Source organism: Thalia democratica, chromosome 6 (genome assembly GCF_965202585.1).
Source record: "Thalia democratica chromosome 6, ktThaDemo2.hap1.1, whole genome shotgun sequence".
Taxonomy (NCBI): Eukaryota; Metazoa; Chordata; class Thaliacea; order Salpida; family Salpidae; genus Thalia; species Thalia democratica.
This window is the reverse complement of record NC_139170.1, coordinates 16,419,384-16,430,645: the sequence shown is the minus strand read 5'-3', so window position 1 is coordinate 16,430,645 and position 11,262 is coordinate 16,419,384.

Sequence of the window (11,262 nt, the reverse complement as noted above, 5' to 3'; positions counted from 1 at the left end):
CACTTAATAGATTAGTTATATTACAACAATATAACAAAAATCTCATGTTAATCTCACAAACAGATGTGAATGTTCTCGAAGGTACGTTGGAAGGAACTGCAGCGAAGTAATAAAAGTGTGCACAGAAAACAGATGTCAGAACGGAGCCACCTGCCAGGAAGATCTTGCCCTGAAAACTGGGTATCGATGCAACTGCGCTCCTGGATTCATGTAAGTTGGCTGATGATTGTTTGTTGTAGTTTGGATTAAAATAGCTAATTTTATTACATGAAGTTTTAAAGAATATCTTTATTTTGCCTTATAACTTTTATGTAATCATAAATAATTGGTTGTCGATAAAGATTTACAAGTTTTGTCAATTTTATCTCAAACTTCTAATATAAAAACAAGTTTGCTTTATTAATTGAATTACAAACTTACAGTAACATATATTAAATGAAAAATAAATAGACGCATAAGTTTTTTGATATTATAGGTTACTATAACCAATACTCCAAAGTCGTAATAAAATTTACAGTAACTATTATAGTACAATAAGCACATTAAAAAGTACTTTTAATTTTCGTTTAATTAAATATCAGCCTGCATATGAGTTCGGACTAATAAAAAACGTTTATTATGAAAATAAACTTTTTAAAATAAATAGGTTTTTGTAGTATCTAAAACTGTTTAGAAATTTATCTAATTTCGAATCTATGACTGACACTAATAGTTTCGTTATTTTTTACTAACTTAATAACAAATGTTTTATAAACACGAGTAAAAATAAATTTTACTTAAATAATTGAAAATACTATTTTTACCTAATCATTTACATTGTTTGTTACTGAAAAATAAAAGCAAAGTTGTAGACTATTATCAAGAAGTTAAAAACATTTATTGTTTTAAATATCATTTCTGCTCACAATTCACTTCTAAATACTACAAACTGTTTGTTTTAAAGAAACGTACTCAAATTTCCTTTTTATATCTAAGTAAAAGTTACACTATCGTCTAGAGGTTATTTTTTGAAAGTTTTAGTTTTGGCATATTCTGATCTTATAATGTATCTAAGTAATAAATATTTAAGTATGTAAATTAATGACTGGTTTTAACTACTTATTATAAAGTTGTACACGTAAATTAAATACTTTTTTATTCACACACTTCAAAATCAAAAATAATTTATTATAGTAAATATAAAACCTTTTAAAAGCTCTTATTAATCTTCAGAGGTCAGTTCTGTGACTTGGAGGAGACTGGTGAAAGGATCAGTATTCTGAGAGACGACCCTTGCACAAACAACGATTGTGCGAACGATGCAGTTTGCCACGCCGCCACCTCCACTGCTGCCGGTTTCAAGTGCCTGTGTCAACCAGGGTTCACCGGAACTTTGTGCCAATCTGTTCGTTAATACACGTTTCGTTTATTTACAACTTACATGTTTTACAATTAGATAAACTTTTGCTGTAATTGAAAATTTAAAAGTGACAAATTTTAAACCTAGTAGAGTTTGATACTTTTAAAACGTTAGATTATGTTTTTATAAACATCAATTTTTCTTAAAATGTATTTTTGTAAGTTACTAATAATAATTTTTAAACTATTTTATTAAAGTTTTATTAACTTAAACTAAACATGCTTATTTACAAACATTTCTTTAGTCAAACAATTTTTAAAAACATATTTAAGGAAAAAAGTCTGGTATTAAACATTTGTGGTTATACTAACATCAAAGTCTTGAATAGTAGTTACATTAAGATATTTAACTTAGATATGAATGACTATCTGTAAGTAAGCAACTATATAACTTTTATCATACTGAGTTTTAATTTTTATATAAGTTAAAGCATAGTTATACAGGTAAATCTTTACCTTAGTTTTTTTATTTTTATGGGACAACTAGTATCACTTTTTATCTCATTTGAATATATTTTAAAATGAGTAAAATCTTAAATAGTTTACTTAACATACTAACAATAAGAGATACTATTTTATATCTTACATGAGTTAATACTGATTAAAACACTCTTGTTTTTAATGAAATAAAATTGTAACATAATTTTGTTTTATTTTAGCTCACAAGTGTAACTTTGACGAAAAATGGAAGCCATATAGACTTAAGTCACCGCTTCAAAGGTGGTAACAAGATAGCGACGCTGACACTTTACATTTCAACAAACAACGTATGTTTCAAAAGCCTTTTACTTTTTTAAGCCTTAATTTTCTTTGTTACGAAAAACTTTTCTCTAAAAACTAAATATAAATACGTTATACACCTTGTAGGGTTGATATATTAAGAAAATATTTATATAGTTTATTAACCGAGAAATAATTAGCGCTCAAAATATTTAGTCCTAGGACCTGGTGCAATAAAAACTTTTCGGTTATCGAAATATGTTATTTATAAAATAAACTAAATTAGTACTTCTTTTATTAAAAACATAGTCAATACCTTAAATTAAACCTCTTTTTACGTTTTTTAAAATCTTTTTTTGTAAAGTAGTAGTTATGCATACACTAACAATAAAGTATAAAGCGTAATTTATTGCTACAACACAGGATAATGGGATTCTATTCTACTGGGGAAACAATCCAATAACAAGCGATAGATACGATTTTTTATCTGTTGAGTTTTTCTCCGGACACGTGAAAGTCAAAAGAAGTTTAAAGAATGAGGAGTCCATTACATTGTATAGTCCAGAACCCGTAAACGACGGAAATACTCACAAGGTACATTACTTAATATAGAAATTGCAAATTTATTTACCAAAAAATTTGAGTGTACTTAAAAGGTATGTACTTAGTACTTAGCTCGGATTCTTAGTACTTATGGGATTGTAATTAGCTCGGATTTTTTTCAAACGACCATTTATTTATCTTTTTTTTTATATTAAATTTAACAGATCGAAGTTGAAGTCCGTGAGAATGCAGTTTCAATTCAAATCGACGACGAAAGTAAAATATCACGTGACATTCGTTTTGACCAATCAAGTGAAGAGTTTACGATAATGCAGATCGGAGGAGTATCCCCTCAACTGCTGGAATTTGGCACAAAAATGTGGTTTTTCAGCGATTCAAAAACATTTGAAGGTACGAAAAATTTTTTTAGTTAGATAAAGTCTAATTTTTAAGTAGCTTAGCTTATAATTAATACTTATCATATTCAAATTCTAAAAGACATAATTATTTTTTTCTTAAGTCAAATAAAACTAGTTATAAGCTTTTTTTAAATTCTACTTTATTTTTAACTGGGGCGTTACCTTTTAAGTAGTTTTTATATTTTATCAGCTTTGTAAAAGTAAAACAAAACTTATAAATCAACCAAGATACAGATCTGTATTTTATTTTCTATTTTTATAATCTTACAGGTTGTATTCACGCCATCTTTTTTAATCAGCAAATGATTGAGTTTAAGAGCTTGGCGGATATTCGAGGTTCTACTGAGGATATTCGTGCAGGGAGTTGGGTTGGGGACATTTTCACGTCATCTTGCACGTTGACATGTGAACACGGAAGCTGCATTAACGATAAGAATGAAGATATGTCGTGCGTGTGTATGAACGGCTATTCAGGTTTGTTTTAAAGTAAACATAACAAACTGCAATAAACAAAATAGACTTGTTGGCTTTAGTAACAAAAGTTTAATTTTACAAACTAAAGTTTTAAAGGATAGTTTGATTATTTTTTTTTTCGTCAACAAAAATATTTTACTAGATACTATACAAATTTTAAACTTCTTAGAAGCAACAGTATTATAGAACTACTTATCTAAATTTACACATTTTCTAACATGTTAACAGGCATTCTATGTGAGAATCCAGAAAATTTTAAGGCTTTTCCTTGTAATCAAGACAACAACCTGTGCAACCATGGAAAATGTTTTATTTCACCTAACACAATGCAGGCTTACTGTGAATGTGAAAAAGGTTTTTCGTTGTTTATTTTTCAAAATTTAAATACTTAGTAGCTTAGTCTGTGTTTAGAACAACGTCTAATGCGTGTACATTTTAGGTTACTCAGGAGATAGATGTGAATTTAGTGGTTCTTGTGGGGGAAAAGACTGTTTTACGGGAGCTTGCGTGAAAACACAGCAGGGTTACCAATGCAAATGCCCAAAATCTTACACTGGTGATCGATGTCAAACAAGTCAGTCTTTTTTGTAGCCAAATTTACTAAATATTTTTGGTGCATAGATACTTGTCGTGGTTCAAACAAAATATTTTTTAAGGGTAAAACGAAAGGAAATAAACTAAAATTAGAACTAGTTAATAAAATAATCTTTAGAGCAATAAAATTCTAAATAATAAAATACTAGCTTTTTTTCATACTTTTTCTTTAAACTAAAATTTAATTTTTAATTTCACCGTAAAAATAGAAATTTCAACTAAAACCAATTTATTTTTCAATATAAAAACTTTAAAAATTTAGAAGTACGTACCTGCCGCGGCGTCAAAACCCGCAAGTTCTACACGTCACCGAAATTTCCCTCCTCCCCTCACAAAAAGATGACGTGCAGGAGCCTGCGGAGGTTCGTCGACGTCAGGTGCCACTCCTCCTCGTGCGGCACTTCCTCCCCCACCTGCTGCAGACCGGTGAGAGTTCAGGCGCGTCGGATCCGGATGAGGTGCCAGGACGGATCGGTGGTGAGCAGGAAGGTGCAGAAGGTCCGGAGGTGCGGTTGCGTGGCAACATGCGGGTAAAGTAAGTTTCACGACATCAAGTGGTGGCAGTTGGGCGAAAGTGTAAAAAGAATTATTATTTTGCAAGTTGGACCGTGGGATGTAAATTTGGTCGCCTTTTTCTTTGATAACGGCCTTTTATACGCAGCTTAGATGAATAGTAGTTTATGAATAGCCAAACATAATTGTAATTTGTTTATGAAATCTGTTACTTATAATTATATAAAATTTTAATGTATATTTTTAATTCGCATTTTTTTACTGAAAGATAACTTTTTTAGATGTTTTAAAGGAAGAACCCAAAGTTTATGAGCTAAGAAAAAATAAAACGATTCTACAGTACACCAATTAAAAGTTGTATAATTAATTTCTTAGAATTATTACGTTTTAAGTTTTTTTTCGTTTTGTTGTTTTCACCACTGCCTTTTACCCATAATAAATCATACAATTTACTAGTTTTTTAACATATCTAGAATATAATTAACTTGATCAATTCAAAATAACCAATAATCATAAGTTTTCAGATCTAATCTTAGGTATATTTCAATTATCACATTTAAGCAACATAAAATTTTCAAACTATACTTTATACGCAAGTTATATAAGTATTGCTTTTTATTTAAGTCATTCAAACCCAATAACATTATACCGAATAAAAATATTAAGATACTTTTTCAAGTAAGATATTTTTTTATGTTAGAAAGTAACAAGAAAAAAATAATACGTTTAGTTTATTATAGACAATACACTTCTAATAGATAAACAAAGTTGTGAGTGCTAGCATCCTTCACAACAACATTAAAAAAAAAGCTATACTGTAGCTTACTAGTATTAAACTATAAATATTTTTTATACATAAGCACAAGCTAAAGCTAATAATGTTTTGCTTTCCCTATTAGTATTAGTGTCCGCTAGGTGGGCCTGCTGGCGCCGGCGAAAGTGGTACTGCCTGAGAGTCGCCTCCTACTCTAATAGATGCATGCTGTCGGCTGGTACCATTTTCTACGAATCCCTTACAATAAAGTTCTAGCTGGCGCAATCAATTTACTAAATTTATAAAACTATTTCTAACATCTTCAAATGCAAATACTTACTAACTTTACTTTTGAGTTTAAGTCTTATAAATAACTTTATATTGCTAACATCATTTTAATTTTACACTTTGTAGCAACTACAACTTATTAAAAATCTTAGAAAAAATCTAAGCTCCTTTCTACTCTAAAACCGTTCCCACGTGGGTTTCCGAGTTCAATTAGGTAAATTTCGATAAAATATGGTCAGATCAATAAACCAATTAAATTTTAGATCAATATCATTGAAAATCTATATCAAACATAAAGTCTAAGTTTTTATTTAAACATATACATAATTGGGAACGGGTCTAAATTGCACAAAGATAAAATTGCTCGAGGTTACTAAATTGCACGAGGGGACAAAATTTTACGAAGCAAAATTACACGAATGCACAAATTTCACAAGAATGAAATTGCACAAAGCCAAATTTGCACGAAGGCACAAAGTTGCACGAGGGAACATAATTCCACGAAGACGATTTTGCACCAACGGTCAATTTTGCACGAGTTACATTTTTGCACGAGAGTAAAAAAATACAGAAAAAAAACAAACAGAAAAAAATAACTTAAGAAAATTTAATAAAAAAGCGAGAAAAAAAAAGTTACTTACAGAGGGTAAGGGCTAGGGATAACAGTAATAGTAAAAGTAAAAATAAGAAAATAACTTATAAAAATAATAAAAATTTGAAAAAAAAAGTTAATTACAAACAAAAAAAAAGCTACCGACAGAGGGTAGGAATAACAGTGGTAGTAGAAAAAAAAAATTTTTTTTTTAATATAATTAAAAAAATTAAAAAATAAAATAAAACACCTTACCGACCGAGGGTAAGGATTAGGGGTAACAGTGATTAAAAAAATCAATAAAAAAAATAAAATTAGTAAAAAATTTTAACCCGTGCAAAATTGTCTCCGTGCAAAATAGTCTGCTCGTGCAAAAGTGACCCTTCGTGCAAAATTATCTTCGTGCAATTTTATCCCCTCGTGCAAAAGTATCTTCGCGCAATTTTGTACGCTCGTGCAATTTAGACAGCTACCCATATAATTGAATTGTAGTTACCTGCCTTTCCCATTATCATTTCAATGAGGTTTTCATAAATTTATACTATTACTTAAGGTAATAAAACAACTGAGATTGCGTTTTATTAAGAAAGTTTTATAATAAAATTAATGTTTTTATTAGTGATGTACCGGACCCGGATCCGGATTTTTTTTTCAAATTATGATCCGGCCGGATCCGGACTTTTTTTAAAATTAGAATCCGGCCGGAACCGGATCCGGACTTTTATTTCATATCAAGATCAGGCCGGATCCGGATATCAGACAAAAATGGCAATATCCGGCCGGATCTGGACCCGGATAGTGAGTCCAGTACATCACTAGTTTTCACATAAAACGTAGAGCTTACATTTGTAGTTTCAAAATTTCATTTCTATAAAAGCCAAAACTAAACTATGAATAACTTTAAATTTATTATAAGGAAAATTGATAGAAAGATAAAGTACATCACAGAAACAATATCTGGTAGCTAAGATTAAAATCTATTAAATAAGATCAACTTGTAAAAATCAAGGAGAACCCCCCTATAGCCTTACCAATCTAAAATCAAGTAAAATCAAGTTCTTGAACAAAATTAACTAGAAAATCACAAAATATTGAAAACTGGATCAGCTTAAACTCATTCAAAATCTAAAAGAAAACTAGCCTGAATTTTTCAAAAAATCTTAAAACTAGCCTAACAATTTGGTAGTAAAGTTTTAATCTTACAACATAGGTAAAGAGTTGCATTTCTAAAATATTTATTTCATAGTTTTAATGTAAACTAGTCACGTGTTCAAAATGAGCCAATCACGGTAGGTGTTTAATTTTAAATTACGAAAATGACTCTTTTTAATTTACAAAGGGCTTGTTTTTGAAAAAAATACTTTTCTGTATGCTCTTTTTTACTAGCTAGATCCGAATTGGCCGGATCTCTGTTAGGATCCGGCCGGAACCGAATCCAGACTTTTTTTATCAAATTAGGATCCGGCCGGACCCGGATCCGGACTTTTTTTTCAAATTAAAATCCGGCCGGAACTGGATCCGGACTATTTTTTCACATCAAGATCCGGCCGGATCCGGATATCAGACAAAAATGGCAATATCCGGCCGGATCCGGACCCGGATAGTGAGTCCGGTACATCACTAGTTTTTATATTTAACGAACTAAAATGATAATTTATAGTTAATACCCCAATAATTTTAATTTGACTAGTTTTGAAAATCCAATCTAGTGCAAGGTAGTCAGAACATTTCAAAACAATAAAAGCATACAAATTTATTTTACACCAGTCAGGTTTGAATTGTACTATTTCATATTTACGATAAGCTTGTGTGGCTTTAAATATAAATCACTTATTTTATTTAAATTTTAAGAAAACACAATGAATCTTTATTAAGAATGATTTTAATTTGACTAAGTATTATTTTATGTTGTATATTTTAGGACCATTACTAAACAGTAGTAAAAATTTCAAACTAATAACATTTAAAACTTCAACGTTTAAAAAGTGTATAAGAGCACTCACTAAAGTACTAAATATCGTACTTGTATCAGAAAACTGGCGTTATAAAAGGTAAGATTTGATAAAACAGTAATCTGTTGTAATAAATATGCTTGTTATTTAAAGACAGTTATCCATGCAATATGACAACTTAAAAAAAACTATTCTAAGCAAAAAAGTAGTAGTTTTTATACGTATTTCATAATAAGATAAGTACCCGCTGCAATCTAGAGCGATTTAAAACTGCATTCACAGACAATAAAAGTCTAACTAGTTTGAGATTTGAACTGGTAGGAAAATGCAGAAATTTTACAAAAAGTTACTAAAAGTCTTAATTGTCAAGCTCCATTTGTAAATCTTTAATTTCTGAACTTGCTTAACTATGATTTTATACGTAGTTTTGTAATTTTTTAACATACTTAGTTTATTGTACCTTATCTTTTGTTGTCCTTTGTTTTATACGTTGATAAAAAAAATGTTTGCTTATGTTTTAAACTAAGTTACTAAATTCAATCTTTGATCTTTAATTTCACTTAAAAATACTTATTTTAGGTATTAATTGACTGATTTACTATGCTAATATTGTATACATCAAATGTCCATTGTTGTTTATTAGTTTGTTTACCTGTGATCATTGCAAAAGCACGATACAATTGAAAAGTAATAAACTACATAAAACTTTCGATTTCGTTGTATGTCTTTTAAACCTTATGTACATAAATTTAAAAAGACACCTAATTGCAGTTTTTTGTTCTTAAAATGATTTTTAAAAGTACTTATTTTGTATTCACCTTAAATAATCATTGTTTTTTTATGCGAATTGTTAAAAATAAATAACAATCATACTTTTTTCTTAAAGAAGATATATGAAAATATAGTAAAGTGTTTAAGTTATTAAATATTTTAGCTAAAGCCTAGCACTAAAGTAATAATTTTATTTTAAAAGGACAAAACTTTATAAAAAGTTTTGCATAACAAAATTAAAACAAATCTGTTTTTAAATAGCTTGTATTTTTAAAAAGTAGTCTTAAAGTAGAAATCAACTTACCATATTATGAAAAGATAATTAAAACACATTAAAAGATATAATTATTCTGAGTAGTAGTAGAGGTTATAACTTGTTTTGTTTTATTCATTTGTTAGTCAAAAAGAGATCAAATAAAAGCTTTATCTTAAATCTTAACTTGTCTTAAGTTCTGCTTAAATCTCTTAATTTAGTTATTGATTATGGTTATCATTGTTACTTCTCTACTTAGCTAAAAGCATAATTGTGTTATCAGATTAATTTCAAAGTTCATTACCTAGAAAGGATCAAGCCATGGTGTTAAAGCAGGCACCAATTTACAACGCCAGTGTGGAAGATATGGAAAATTTCCATCTGCTGTATTGCAATATGCTAAGACAGGGTTTCCACAAGGTATTCCTAATTGTTTGTTTGTTTTCTGTCAGACCAAAGATGATTTTTTACCTTAGTACCTATTTTGAATTTTTAAATCAATACTTTTATGTGTATTTTTTATATTGAAATTTAGTCTTCTATCCATCAAAAAAAGTTTAGGTTAGTAAATAGACTTGAAAAAGAAACATTTAAAGATATAGTTTAATATTTCTTACACTTAACAAGAAACTTAATTAAAAATATTTTTAAAACTTCAAGGCGGGTATCGTCGCCATTGTAACTCCCGAGAAGTGGAGAACGAAGTTTGAGCAGCACGCGGCTAAAAAGCTGGCGAAGTGGACGTGCGCAGTGAGGGTTGAAAAACTGGCGAGGAGAGGCGCAGGCTGCTACGTGCGAGAGTACGTCGGCGAGAAACCGCAGAAGAACGTCAAGTTCTCGGCCTTCAAAAGCAGCAACGAGAAAAAAACAAAGAAGTTCGATTCAAACCGAGCCATGGACCGCAGCGTTTTCGAAACGGACTGTCTCGCGCCGGTCGAGTACGCGTACAACAACAAGGGCAGCCTCTTTCCGCCGAAGTTCGCCGAGTGTAACGTGAACAGGCTGGACACGATGCTGCAGATGCAGACGTACGCGTACGGTGATTTTGGTGCAAACGGCAAGTTTACCAGGTACCAAGTGCCGGGAATCACCTGCTCAATGCTGTACATCGGCGCTTACGGCTCGACTTTCCCGTGGCACACGGAAGACGCCGACCTGCCGTCGGTGAACTACATGCACCAGGGAGATGCCAAGATATGGTTCAGCATTCCAGCAAGTTAGTAGCATTTGTTGTCTATAAAATGATTATTTATGGTATTTTGTGTCCAGTAAAAGTCTTTTTTTTTTACTAGAAAAGTCTATTAAATGATTGAAACTTTGTGTTTGTCAAAGCTATTGACATTCTTTTTACTTCTAGATACAGTAATCTCCAAATATTTAAATTCCAGGTAAGGCCGACAAGTTTGACGACCTTCTCGCCGAGAAGTTTCCCAACGAGTACGAAAAATGCTCGATGTACGTAAGGCACAGGACGATTCATATCGATCCCGAGTTTGTCGCCAGAAACGGCATCGAAGTCTACCGAGCGGAACAGAAAGAAGGCGTCATGATAATAACTTTTCCCAGGGCGTACCACTGCGGGTATAACTCCGGACTGAACGTTGCCGAAGCGGCCAACTTCGCCCACCCAATGTGGCTTGAGTACGGGGTGAAGCACAAAAGGTGCAATTGCGATGAGATGGACTCGTTTGACTACAACGTGGACGTTGAGCTGTTTAGAAGGTTCGTTCTGTTACTTACGAATTGTTTTTTGATATAAAGTTCAAATCATTGCTACGAAGAAAGTTTTTATAGCTTCAAGATGTTAGAAATAAAGACAGCTATTAAAATCAAATAAAAGATTTTTTTTTACAGAGTTTTTAACGACACAAAGTACGACGATCCAAACTCGTATATTATTGATTACGAACAAGTCTACAAAAGTTTCGACACCGTCTACTGGAAGGAGCGAATGGAAAAATCCCTGCTGAACGACAAAAACAACCAAAGGA